Source organism: Gorilla gorilla, chromosome 14, assembly GCF_029281585.2.
Source record: "Gorilla gorilla gorilla isolate KB3781 chromosome 14, NHGRI_mGorGor1-v2.1_pri, whole genome shotgun sequence".
NCBI lineage: Eukaryota > Metazoa > Chordata > Mammalia > Primates > Hominidae > Gorilla > Gorilla gorilla.
In genome coordinates, this window is record NC_073238.2 from 31139662 (window position 1) to 31155000 (window position 15339).

The 15339-nt window shown below is 33.5% G+C and overlaps 1 protein-coding gene across 1 annotated transcript in view; it reads left to right on the top strand.

The window, feature by feature from the left end:
- The first annotated feature begins 862 nt into the window (after positions 1-862).
- Positions 863-15339, top strand: part of LOC129526428 (ankyrin repeat domain-containing protein 30B-like) — a 74340-nt gene continuing 59863 nt past the window's right edge. Inside the window, 1 exon segment of the mRNA XM_055360604.2 lies at positions 863-1575. The gene's annotated coding sequence lies outside the window, so the exon portion shown is untranslated.

Consider the following 15339-nt stretch of genomic DNA (forward strand, 5'->3'; position numbering starts at 1 on the left):
AGTCAGTGAGACCAAGAACCCACCAATTCCGGACACAGGGAGCTAGCCACTCCGTGGTTTCTGCTCTGCTGAGAACTGAGCAGACTTTGGGACTACCAGCTCCAGAGAGGAGCTACCCACTGCAGAGTTCCTCCAGGCTGTTCGTTTTTCCTCCTCTGTCCTCTCTTTGCAGATGGGTAATCATGTCTCTGCACCACGGGACGCTCTTTTCTGAGGCATAAAAGTTTAATTTTTGGCCTGGCACGGTGGCTTATGCCTGTAATCCCAGCACTTTGAGAGGCCGAGGCGGGCGGATCACCTGAGGTCAGTAGTTCGAGACCAGCTTAGCCAACATAGTGAAACCCAGTCTCTACTAAAAATACAAAAATTAGCTGGGCATGGTGGCACGGGCCTGTAATGCCATCTACTCGGGAGGCTGAGGCAAGAGAATCGCTTGAACCCAGGAGGCGGAGGTTGCAGTGAGCCGAGATCGCGCTACTGCACTCCAGCCTGGGTGCAGTGAGACTCCGGCTCAAAAAAAAAAGAATTCTTACCAGTTGAACCTCTGGCTTCTTTCTCTCTCTCTGTGAAAACATGGTTGTAGATTCTCTCTCCTCCATGACTCCATGACTTCCCTTTTACTGGGAACCTATGCATAGGACTCTGAGAGAGATCTGTCATTTTCCCCAAAACCAGGCCCCCTGTCAGCATGAAGCAGTTAGATATACCGCTTCAGAGATGTGATTGATGGCAGCGGCAGCCCATCTGGACCAGCCACTGCCGTGACGCCATCAGTGTGAGACGTGTAGCTAGGGCTGTGCACTCCACAGAGCTGGTGGGAGCTGGGAATAGGTGAAAACCCTGCTTCCTTGTGAGTTGGCAGGACGGGAGCCTCCTGTTCCCTGGCTGCTGTTGTGGCCACCGAGCCGCAGCCCTGGAGCCAGGCATCCCTGTGCTTGGGGATCAGAGCGAGCAGGAGCAGAGCCTCTCCCTTCTGGGTGCAGCTGCAGCTGCCCAGCCATGGCTGTGGTCCCGGAAGTCTCTGTGCTCTTGGGGGCTGGGAGGGCCCTCTGCCTCCTGCCCCTTACGCACTCCAGAGTCTCCTTTCTGTTGAGAGCTAAGCAGACATCAGGACTACCAGCTGCAGAGAGGAGCTACCCACTGTGGGCTTCGTCTCTGCTGAGAGCTGAACACTCACTGGGACGCCCTGCCTATGGAAACCAGCTGTTCACTCTGGGTCTCCTCTGAGCTGTTCTGTCGCTCAGTAAAGGTATTCTTCTGCTTACTCGCCCTCCATTTGGCTGCCTTACCTCATTCATCCTGGACACAGGACAAGAACTTGGGACTTGCCGGTATGGTGGAGCTAAAATAGCTGTAACACAAACAGGATTGAAACATGCCCCTTGCTCGCCACATTGTGGATGACAAGAGGGAGGGAAGAAAGGAGAGAAGATCTGCGACCCTTCGGCAAACCCAGACTTAGGAGATCGGAGAGCCAAGACTGTGACACCCTTTCTGGGGCTCTGTGGTTCCTGGCGTCTCCAAGCTTCTGGGCACCTCGGCTTTCCCCAGTGCCAGTCGTGGAAGCTGCTTGTGGTAAGTCTGATCCAATAGCCTCACAGTAAGCCAACGTCCATGCTGGTGCCTGGGGCTTCCCACCCCACTGCAGCTGGCATGCCTGGCTAGGCACAATGGCTAGACCTTGTGCTTGCTTGCTTGCTCACATACCCGTCACCGCTCTGCACTTTACTCACCCTTACAGGCGTGAGATTTGGGCCAGTAGTGTGAGCCAAACCCAGCCTGCCAGGCCTAGTGGGTGGAATGAGCTCACGGGGCCTGAGCAAAACTTGGGCAAAGGCGCCGTCGGCCACAGAGGTTTCCGGCTGGTGAAGTGACACATCAAATATCCCGTGACAATATCAATTTTCTAAACACACATTTATAATGCATATATAATTGGAAAGCTGTACTGCTTCTCAATATAAATCCTAATTGGAAAACTTAGTTATATAAAGAAATTCATTGCATTTCAAATGAGATTAATGTCTCTTGAAAATTATACATATGTGTGTGTGTATATATATATCTCAAAAGATTTGTTTTAAACGAAATATGTTCTAACACATGATTTTAATTACAATTAATAATTTCATCTCATGTAGTAATTTTCTAAATGTCTGATATCTTACAGGTGTTTTACCTTCTTGCAAGAAACTATAGCATAAACAAAACATAACAAAACAAAAAACCTAAGCCCATGCTATTGTTTTAAGCCATTCTGTTTCACTACTATGGCAACAATAGTTACAATGTGAACTCATTTAGCACATATTTATTTAGAGTTTATTATATGTCAGGCACACTAATCATGAGACAACACCCTTTGAAGAGCTTGTAGTTGATGACAGTCTATGAAAGTTAAATTTAACAAAGGACTGAAATAGTTCTATGTATTACAAACTAAATGCAAACAGATCATAATTTTTTGTGTGATCATTTCCTTACCCGTATAAGTTTCTCTTTATAAAACTTATCTTTTGGAATGCATTCTATCATTTCACCATTAAGTAGCAACCAACAGATGATATTTTCTTTTTTTTGTTTTGTTTTCTTAATAGAATACTATAATATGTGCATATATATATATATATAGGCCTCTATATAGTATAGTGTATATATATAGTATAGTGTATATATATATATAGTATAGTATATATATACTATAATATGTGCATATATATATAGTATAGGCCCATGTTTTAGGCCTTTTTAAATTGACAAAATTATCTGATAGATTGTTATAAATCCTTATATTTGAAAATTGTAAGAACGTTTTCTTCTATGCAGTAGCACAAAAGATTGGTAGTAGTGGTTGTAAAAATTGCACTTCGAAAAACAACATTCATTTATTTCTTCCATTTAGCAATCTACTCTTTCTGTGATCTCATCTTATACATCATCTCTATTTAAAATTGCAGCTATAAATTCTAAATTTCTCTTTACCCTTATTGCTTATTATTACTCCAGCCTAATATCCTGATTTCTTCTTCTCAGTTGATAATGTGACTTCAAATTCTATCAACAAATTTCATTAGTAGTTTAGTTTAAAACAATTTGGTTAGTACAGAACACAGTAAAATTAACCTTTACTGACCACTCAATGTACTGTGTAAAGAGTGCTCGCACAAATTTGTTTTCTCTTCTTTTTTTTTTAATTTAAAGAAAATACCAATCAATTAAAAACAAATAGTAACAAACTCCAAATATCCCTGAAGGCTTGTGCATTTATTGGAGAAGGTTAAAGAGTTTCTGAAAAATAGATTAGAGGTTAAATAGAATACTGCAGAAAATAAAATCACCTAGAGGAAACTAGGATGAGGAGGTCAGTTGGTTTAACCTATTGTGTTGATCTAGACTTCTGGGAAAGGGGAATGCCCTCCAGTGAAAACCTGCACATATGTTCATAAAGATTAAACCTGAAACTCACATAATCTCATTCCATGGCTTCCATTTCATTTTAATATTCCAATAGATTAATTTCCTTTGAACCATATTTTTTCCTTATATAATATTGTTTGCATAATTTGCTGCTGTAGGATTTTATGGTTTTAAATATCAATAAATATTCCAATTGTTAAATAGTGCTAAGGTGTGGTAATCTGAAAAGTGCTGACCATAAATATTAAAATGTTTAAAAGAGAAATGGACTTCTAAAAACCACACGCAATACACACAATGCAAAGATCACAATCACCGACAAGAAACAAATAAATTAATTTTTATAGTAATATTGTTCTTTTCAGTGTACAGAAAATTTTCCAAGGAATTAAAAATACAAAATGTCACATCTGTAGACCAATTACACAAGTACATAAGTCTGTAGATCAATTACACAAGTATATTTAAATCTAAATATAGTCATAATACTAATATATTAATATCAATAAAAATATTCTAATATTTGTGGAACTATCAAACAAAAACAGCAAAGTAAATACAATATTTTCTTTTAATTTATTGCCTTGCTTTATAAAAAACATTTTCAAAGAAGGGTAGAGACTGTTTATGAAATTGTGAAGAATATTAGTTATTCTTTCAGGTACTTTAGGCATTGATAACACAATGATTTATTAGGTAGACTTAGTTTTGCTTCAAACTCACTTTGTTTTCCTTCTCTTTGAAATGGGTATAATTTTTAACCATTAAAAAACTGTCTCACAAACAGAAATACAAGTGACAAAGGAATTTTTCTGGTAGAACCTAGACAAGAACCAAAATAAAAAAATAAAAACATGAAATGTGATTTTGAAATATTTAAGATGATTGTTAGAGAAACATTGTTACATTTCATATTATTCAGTAATCCTGTATGATAAAGTAGCTGTTATTTCATAAATAATTATGTTCAGTTTCCTGTTTGATAATGCAAAATGTTTCACTGTTTTAATTTCATATATTCTTTCATATTTCACAATATGCTTCTTGTGTGTAGTAGAAACCAGATTCAATAGCTACATATCTAGTTGACTTCATATGCATTTACTTCAATGGACTTCAACTTATTTGGCCCTAAAATAGCTTTTCATTGTTTTTCCCTTGGTATAAAACACCTTATTCCTCTGTATTACTCTGTTTCTACTGGCATTGTTACTAAATAAAAGGAGAAATTATCTACAGGCACATAATTCCTAAGATCCCACCTCTTCTACAACTCCTATCTCTGTTACTTCAATTTCAAAAGCCACAAAATGACATTATTTTTTCAGTCGTACTTGTAAAAATTATGTACAAATCTTCAAAATAAATTTCAGTTAAAAAAAGTATGTACACAAAATCTTCTACCCAATGAATATTTGGAATTGGTTAAAATTATTAGTTATAGACTAAGCAAATATATTATATTTTAACCTGCCTTATATCTTTCATCTCTTCTATATCTGTTCATGTAATATTGAACATACATACATACATACATACATACATACATACATACATACAAAAAATCTTTTATTGGAGTGTTATATATAGTAGTCAGTATAATGGTCCTCCAGAGATATCCATATTCGAATCCCTGGAAAATGTGAATATGCTACTTTTCATGATAAAGAGTTATTAATGTAGCAGATGGAATTAAAGTTGCTCGTCAATTAACCTTAAAATATGGAGATTATATTGAATTATCTGAAAAAAATTGAATGTAATCACAAAGATTCTTAAATGTGGAGGAAAGGAGCAGAAGAGGAAATTAGGGTGATGCAATGTGAGTAGAACTCAACCTGTTGTAGTTGGGCTTTGAAGATGGATAAAGAGGTTAATGAGCTAAAGAATATGGTAGCTTCTAGAAGTTGAAAAGGGGAAGAAAACAGATTCACCCCTACAACCTGCAGAAAAAAATGCAACCTTGCTGATGCTTTAATTTTAGCCTAGGGAGATGCATTTCAGATTTCTTTCCTTCAAAAATTAAAGTAATAAATTTGTGTTAAGTCACTAAATTTGTGGCAATTTGTTACAGCAACTATTAAAAACTAATACACAGTCTCTAAATAGGGGAGAAACTCACTAAATGTAAGAAGTTAGACAGGTTATAGTTGAACAAAACTGTTTAAAATAAAACTACAATATTTCACATAAAATCATATCAAAGAGTATTAAGAGTTTCTGTATCTTTTATCTTTCTCATTGCACTCTGAAGACCAAATATGTCAGTTATGGTTCATAGTTGCAAACAGGAATAGACTTGAAGGTTTTTAGCAGAATGATTTTTTGAAGGACATTAGATGATTCATGAATAGTCTTAGAAAATATACAGAAGTTAACAGAAGTGAGGCAGCATGAGGATCAAAAATCATACCAAAAGGCACCCAACTTTGGATACCGCTTCTGTCACAGATGGATTGCCGAGTCCACTCCTCCAGCTCCTCCTGGATATATCTCACAGTCCTTGCCACTATAAGAGTTTTCTAACTTGCTCCTGAGTCATTGACATTCAGTATGCAAAGTCCCACCCAGGTGTAAATATCTGGAAGATCAAAACTAATGCATGTACTCACACCTTAGATTCCAGGATTGTGGAGAAAAAAATAACTGGTTTGATGTCACTTCTTTGGAAGAAGGTTGGTGCCTGTCTTTTGTCAAAACTTATAGAATGAGAGCTCCTCACATAACAGAGGAGTCTGTATGCTAAGTACCTCATAAGTACTTAAATTTAATTTTAAATATATTTATTTATTTTATAATTATTGTCATTCCATGGTAGAGATGAGGAAGCTGAGGTTCAGATTAATGTTAAGTAATTTGCCTTAAGCCATTTAAGTAGTAATGAGAAATAAAGGCAATCTTCAGATGCCTGATTCTCATTTGCTGCAAGCATGGTGCCTAAAATTCAGCATATATGTAATGTATTGGAGTAGGAAAATTAATATTTAAAAATTATAATAATAAGGGTAAACATTGGCTTCATAATAACACACATTTTAATTTCAATGTTAATTTGTAATTTAATTTTACTCTTACATTTTAAGTACACTACACTAATTCTTTTAGTGGATACATTCTCACTCGTAGTGTCCAGTTGATCAAAATACTAGAACTCCTTAATTGTAATAATTGATTGAACTTTTGTAATCCTAAGTCCTGACCTGCCTATAGTACACATACACAAAAAAAGCATGGGTTTTCAGTGACAGGTAAATAGTTCCTGTTTACTTAAACTTCACTTGTCTACCAAGGCTGCATTCTGTCTCTGCATTTATTTCCAGGCTCTGGGTACACAGGAAGAGGGTCATTTTCCATGTGGAGCTTGAGGTTGAGTGTGAGGGTACCATGCAACTTCATATCTGATTTTGATTGACTATTCTGGGTCCTTATGGCCTCCAAGGCTTCACTACCCAGATTTAAGAGACTAAAGCTAATTCAGAAAAAAACTATGCAAAGAAATTGCATAGTTAAAACATAATCTATTTTATGTATTTTATACAGCATATATAGAAAAATGAATTATCTCCACTTTGTAGTCTGTAATAATTTTCAACATTTATGCTTTGTTTAGAGATAATAAGCTGACTTCTGATAACCCGCGTTAGATTCTATCACAAAGAAATATGCATTTTACAATATCTTTTATTATGCATCTGTCAAATTTGCTTTCTTAAGCACATATAATACTTAGATTGTAGCCCATGTAAAACTTACTGAAGCTAAAATACTTTCACATAAAGCACTTTTAGTTAATCAGTCTTTCGGAGCTCTTAAAACAAGTGCTTCTATAAAACTGCATCACATTTAAATGCTGATTCCATCATATATACTTCACACTCTTTGTTGCCTGTGAAGATTGATTGGCTTCTGTTGCAGTACAAAATGAAATTCAAATTTATAATTTAAATAAATGTAGCTTCCCTTACAATGCTTCTGCTTGAAATGAGAGCCTCCACCCTTGTCCATAAAATCTTCCCTAAAGATGAGACTGTATTTCTCTGCTTACTGGTGGGCATCAGGTCATCAAAATGGAGGCCTTAGAAATGAAAAACTAATCTTAGCAATTCTGGCATGACCCTCAGGTGGTATCTAGAAAACAGGAAATCCTCAATGAAAACAATCACAAAGACTAACCTTTGGCTTAATGGCACCCAATTTCAGTAAAGTAAAATTCTCAGGATGAGTTCACTTGGCTGTATGGCCTATGAGATCAATAAAAAAGCAAATTATCCAGCCAATCCTCAGACCTTTGAAAGACTTTACTACACAGAAGAGTTACACAGAATGTTGAGGGTTGTATTACACAAAAAGAACAAAACTACAACCTCACTGTGGGGCAGGATTATTTGTTATATCTTGTTTACAGGGAAGGCAGTTTGGACACTCTTGGAGGAGAGAGAAAGTGAAGACTTGACCAAAAGTCACGTGGGAATGGATTCTCATGAATGGGAGGGAGCTCAAGTTTTTGTGCTGACTGATATGACCAGAAGTGGGAGAAGGAAAGGGAGAATGCTTTTAGCTCTGGAAATCTTTAAGGCAGAAAATATTGCTGGTGTGTGTGTGTGTGTGTGTGTGTATGTTTGTGTGCATCTGTGCATTTATGCATGGAGAGGTTCTAGGTGCACATAAAATTCTGTGGTTCCCTTTCTACCATTGCTTATGCCAGCCTGGGGAAAACTATCTTTTCTTATGCATTCCTGAATTTTAATTCAAAGATTATAGATAGCTTTTATGAGAGACACAGTTTTGTGATCCCAAAATAGTAAAGAATCCATGGATGATTTGACACTAACTCCTGATTTCTTTGTTTCTACTAGTATAGCTAACACTTATGAATAAAAGCCAAAATGCATGGTACCAAGACATGAATCATTTTGTAATACTGTAGTAACAGATTAAATAAATTTTCATAATAATTCATACAATTTGACTTACAAACTGCCTTTCTTCTACATTGCCATATTACAAACTAGATTTCTAAATTATGATGTACATGTGGAATTTAATACACATGCCTGTAATGGAACTTGGAAAATATAATACCATGACTATTGCAGATGGACTCATTATGATTGTAAATAATGAGTCCTGTGTTAGAAATGCCATATCGTGACCTTGCAATATTTGACTGCAATTACCCTGTCCACTGGCCTATATAGGAAACTGCCTTTTCTGCTATAATCTTACATGCAGGAAAAATTATGGTCATAGAGACATATTCTCCTTAATGATAAAATAAAGTGAGGATATAGCATCAATATTTTAAAAATTAAAAAAATTAACACCTATATGTCTAGTTAAATGTAAATTATCATGTATTTCTCTCTTTTTGACAAGAAATCCTTTCATTCATAACTATATGCAGCAATAAAATATAAAAACATGGTACATAATTTTTAAAAAAGGTTAATGCAGGAATTTACCATTCTTGAAAATCACACAATAAGGCAGCATTTAAGTTTGTTTATTAGATGGATAAAAAGATATGATTTTCTCCCAATAATGGTTAATAACTTATTTCTGTATGTAGAAATGCGGACTTAATATAAGCATTAATAGAAACAAATGTATTTATTATTTATTCTGGAGACAATGAATATTGTGCTTTTAACTTAAATAAGTTCTCATTTCAGTTAGGTAATACCAACAAAATATGTTTTAAAAATTCCATAGTCTCAAGATTATACACACACACTATATAATATATATACACATATATACAGCCAACACACGTGTATGTTTTATATATGTGATCAACTACATTGAAATAATGCTTATTATTTGGTAGGCACTGTGATAAGATCTTTACATGCATTGTTTTAATTAACTGACAAAAAAGCAGCAAAGTAGCTAGTATTAATTTATTCTTTTAGAAAAGGAAACTGTGGTTTAGCTTACTTCGCCCAACTAGAAATCATGGGAGTTAGTTTCTGAATGCATATTTGGTTAATACATTTGTCATAATAAATATTCAGACACCTTTATTGTCTATGATTCTCCATTTCATCATCCATATATTCACCATTTTTTTCTTAATTTCACACACTTAGCTGTAGCTCATAAGACAGGAATTTTAGCAAGAAAATAAGGACAAGAAAATAGCTTATAGTGATTTACAGAGGAGATGAGAAATGTGTGGAGGCACCTTGTACACATAGGAATATGAAGAGTTTGTAGACATGAGGGCCTGAGTTTTGTCTAGAATGAAAGATACAATAGACAGAAAGAAAGGAAAATCCATGATAAAGAAAATTATCTAATCAAAAACCTACTGGGGTAAAGTGATAAGTGATTTTTAAAAATAGTAAAAGAATTCGCCTTTAGAAGCCTAGGGAGAAAGTAGACAAGAGAAGATGTATCAGAATTAAAAGATGGATGTAAGGTATCAAAAAAATTAGGCAGAAAATAGGGAAGTTGAGTAAACATAAATCATTACTTTGCACCCCAAAATAAATCAGGAACTAAAGTTGTATGCTAAAGTAAAAGACTTGGAGTAGGCTTTTAAGGGTGGTGATAAAAGGTTTGAATTAGGTACTAATGTAGAAACTATGCAGCTTAATACGAATAAATAGAATGATTGGCAAACATCACTGGGCCATTTAGAGGCACTTTAAATTTATATTAAATATTTCACTTTCTGAGAGATTAATTCTTTTAATCAACCTTCATATCTTCCTCAGTGACATGCATAGAACATTGTCAAAATGCTGAGTGACTTTTAATTTTCTAGTTAGATATTCATAATTACATGAATGGAAACCTTTTTTTGTTTGCAATACAATGCATTTTAAACATTATACATAATCTTGTCATTTACCTAGACCTGCCAACTGTGTGCTTGCATAGATAAAAAGGATTTTTTTAGTTGTAGAAATTTTTAAATTAACAAAACTCTAAGTACTCTTCAAACAAAGCCCATGTTTTGCAGTGACATAATTAATTCTCTCAAATAATTTTTAAATAAAATAGAAAATCTCTGCACATTATATTTTAAAGGGAAAAAACATTATTTTCCAAAATATGTCAAGATTTTCTACAATTTTGTTACGGTCAAAGAAATAACTTGCTATCCATTTGCTCCATATATGAACTTTTTTATAATTAAAAAATTAAAATTAGTAAAAATTTAAATATTCTTTAAACTAATTAATTTAATATTTAACATGATAAAAATTCAGTGTACAGTATAACATTTAAAAAGAAAATATCTTTTTCTATAATCTGACAACACTGTTTCAAAAAAGTGGCTGTCTTCAAAGAAATGAAACCTTTTAAAATAGGTTTTCATTATAATAATATGTATGGGGATAATTAAACTAACATAATAATGTTGTGAAAAGGTGTATTTCCTGAGCAGAGAAAAATTCTTTGGTACGAACATGCATTAGAAATCATAGGAATTTTTCAGGGGTAATTTTCTATATGATTGAAAGCAGGCATTTACAAAAACAATACTGAAATTATACCTAAGTGTTATTCTTTATTTAATTTCATAAATACAAAAACACTAAGTATTTATGAGCCAAATACAATTAATTTCCAAATATATTGCTGTGCATATGGAAGAAGTTTTACATGAGATGTATTTTTGTCTCAATTTAGAATTGAGCTTTTGCAGCTTTTTATTACACTTTAATAATATATTTCATGCATAACAAAGAATATACTTGATGCATATGTAAAATATAAAGACATAGAACAAACATCAATATACACACTAAAGCTAATTTCAAGAATGATACTGATATTCTTGATAACTTTCACAGATATTCCAAATTTTTATCTTTTATGTTTTATTGTAGATTATCACGTTATGTATACATTTGAATAATTTTGAATGTAATATATATATAATATAACATCACACTGTATGTTTCACCCAATTTTTGGTAATGCATAATTATGTTTTTGAACTTTGCACAGCCACAGTTTGGTCATAATCACACATGTTTAGGGTAACCTTGATAAACATGTAAATATTTCTGTTTTTTCATATGAAAATAATTAGAAAAATATAGTATGTGTAGAATTTAGTCTTTAATATCTAAATTTGCATACTGTCTAAACTTTAAGTATCATTGATTTCCATAAAATGTTATATTACTATATCTTAAGTTTTCAATATTGCTTGATTTTTAATTATGGACAAAGAGGAAAAATAAAAACAAAAATATTGAAAATATATATGAATTCATAAATCACAAAAATGCTTATGTATTATCAGGAAAACATTAAAATAATAATAAGTAACTAATAAAGTTAGTTTTGTTTGCCTGAAGTTGTATGATCCTGATAATTTTTTTAATGTCAACTTCGAGAGAAGAAAATGTTTTTTAAAAGTAAATGACATAGAATTGTGTCCTAAGCATAGTCATGTAATTTATTAATCCCAATAATGAATCTCACTAATCATATAGTACATATGAAGCTAAATATTTAAAATATTAATCTAAAATTAGGTTAAAACAAAAAAACAAAAATTGAAAATAAAATTGAAATACATACATTGAACTAGGAGAAAATGTTATTAATCAATAAATTATTAAACTTAGTAATTTTAGTTTATAACCTATCACTTATAGAAATTAAGAAAATAATAATAATAGAATGTACATATTTTCTGAGTACATAGAATGTGCCATTATCTGTGCAATGTCTAATATGTGGGACAATAATCTGAGCCAAAGAAGAATAAAGCCTTTTTTAAATTAATTAATTTATTTTTATTTATTTTATTTTATTATTATTATACTTTAAGTTTTAGGGTACATGTGCACAATGTGCAGGTTAGTTACATATGTATACATGTGCCATGCTGGTGTGCTGCACCCATTAACTCATCATTTAGCATTGAATAAAGTCTTTAAACAGTGTCAATTCAACTGAATGTAGGAAAAGTAACTTCAAATTCATTACTATTTACCTTACACCATACTACAGACGTAACAATAATAATTACTATTAGTAAGCTTTGGGATTATTAGGATTATATCACTGAAACATGGTTTCCTCATTTATAGATAGAGATAACATATCTGGATCACTTTATATATTTTTTTAGATCAGGATTCTTTTCATAGTCCTTGGATACTAGAAGTTAAGGTTTGGGAAGGCTCTGGAATCCAACTTTATATTTATAAGGGAGAAGGCCTTTAGGTTTGTGCCACATCCTCCAAGGTATCAGTGACTTCTTAAGAAGTTTATAATTACTGCTGTAGAAGATGTTGAGGCATGATTTAAATTTTTTCTACTTAATAAAATAGAAGCTTTTTAGTCCCAAATCAGCACTTTTTATATATTTGAAAAGAAATAGAAGAAATACTCCTTCCATTTCTTTATCTGGACTACGTGAGAATAATAATCAGAATTTCAATCCAATTGTATGATGAATTCAAATGAAATCAACTGACATTGTTAGTGTCAACTCTGCATCAGATATTCTAACAAAAGACAAAGTAAAACATTATCCCTGACCTCTAGCTATTTAGAACTAAAAAAAAAGAACATCATTAAATGCATATTTTCTATTTCATTTAATGAATAAATAATTATAATGTGGTAGATTGACCTAATTTACACATTTATCCTATTTTTAATGAGTAGTATCTTGTCAAAACAATTGAATCATGCACTGTGATGAATAGAACAAATATGCAAACTTTGCATACTCTTTTTTTCCAGGGGGATTCATGATACAGTGAAAGGAAATCAAAATCTGAATCAGTAGGAGACCAATTAGATAAATCAGAAAAAAACAATGAGAGGTAATATTGCTTTCCTGGAGTTGTTCATGACCAATGATTGAAAATTTTAAGAAAGGCAACACAGAATTTTAAGAGGGATATTCAATTATAGTAATTACAAGGAACTGTTACTGAATATATGACCAAGAAGAAATAAATTTCCTTGGATAAGTTTCTTGTGAAGGACTAAATCTAAATATTCAATCAGGAAGGATACTGCTTTGTTTGCTATACATACAGATTGTGAGAAAGTGACTTGAAATATTAATTAAAATTTCCAACCGCTGCAGATTTTGTGGGGAAAAAAGGCACCAATATAAGTGTCTTGAAAGGAGTTTTTCATATTATGGAGAATAAGCTAAATGTTTGGTAGTTGTTCATGAATACAAAATTACTAAAATAATTGAGGAATTCAAAAACTCATGAGATATCTCATTATAAATAATCAAAATTTAAAATTATGCATAACACTTGTAACTGACATTTATATACCATAAAATACAGAATAATTCTCACAACAGTTAGTTAAATATATGTAATTGAGTGTTCAAAATAGTGTCATAGATACCACTTTGGCTTTGGCCCTAACAGAGAATAAATTTTATTTCCACTTTCTTTTACCATTAAAGAAACAAAAATAAGTAGGGAAGACGTGTGGCAGGATGAATAGGAGGACTATACATTGAGATTTGTATGAATCACCTTCAAAGCATGAGTAGGCAGACTGTAGACCCAACATATGCTTGCATGTTCCATATGCAAAACTTCAAAAGAAAGGAAGAAAACTAATAGTCATATGTCTCCACAGTTTATGATATTGTTTTTTCCATAAGACAGTTTACGATATGGTATTTCCCATGAGACTACACCGATATGGTTTGGCTGTGTCCCCACCCAAATCACATGCTGAATTGTAGCTCTCATAATCCCCATGTGTCATGGGAGGGACCTGGTGGGAGGTAACTGAGTCATGGGGGCGGGTTTCTCCTGTACTGTTCTCATGAGAGTGAATAATTCTCATGATATCTCATGGTTTTATAAAGGGCAGTTCCTCTACATACACTTTCTTGCCTGTTGTCACATAAGATGTGCTTCTGCTCCTTCTTTGCCTTCTACCACGATTGTGAGGCCTCCCCAGCCATGTGGAACTGTGAGTCCATTAAACCTCTTTTTCTTTATAACTTACCCAGTCTCATAGCAGTATGAAAATGGACTAATACATATATTCATGTTTGCAGGGAGCTACTTGGGAGGCTGAGGTAGGAGGATCACTTGAGCACAAGAGGCTGAGGCTGCAGTGAGCCATGACTGCACCATTGCCCTCCAGCCTGAGCAACAAAGTGAGACTCTGACTCAAAAAAAAAAAAAAAAAAAAAAGCAAGGAAGTACAAGTCCAGTATCCAGTATCCTAGGACTGACAAATTTGGAGATGTTTGGGAATGTTTTGCAAGATCAGATCAGAGACTGGATACCGTTCAGTAAAATTATTGCTATAATGACAAAACTAGTAGTCATTTCTTAGGTCTCAGCCCAATAAACCTACAAGCAGTATTCAACACATTTGATTAATTCCCTCCTTCTTGAATCACTCTTAACTTGACTCGAAAAGTAAAACTCTTTTATGGCACTCCTACCTCAACAAGTAATTATTTTCAGTCAGACTTGCTTGTTTCTTTTCATTTTTTTACCTAGTCGTAGAACGAGCTAGGCATGAGTCTTTAATTAGAAATACACATCCTGTCACATGGTTTTGTGTGTCACATATAGGCTGCCCATTCTCTAATTCATATTACTTGTCCTAACCTTTCTCTTCAACCCCAAGCTACTAAACATTTCTAGTTTTCCACCTCATAGTTGATTCTTTGTGTTGATTTAATGTATTGAATTAACTTGGCCACAGAGTGCCCAGATAATTGGTGATCATTATTCTGGGTATTTCGTTGAGAGTGTTATTGAATGAGATTGATATTTGAATCAATTTATGAGTAAAGCAGATTGCCCTTTTTAAAGCATATCATCCAATTAACTGAAGGGCTGACTAGAAAAAAAAGTCTGATCTTCCCATGAGTTAAGACGGAACTTCTGTTTTATCGCTTTAAGTTGATCATGGTCTTTTCTTGCCATCAGACTTTTATTGTAA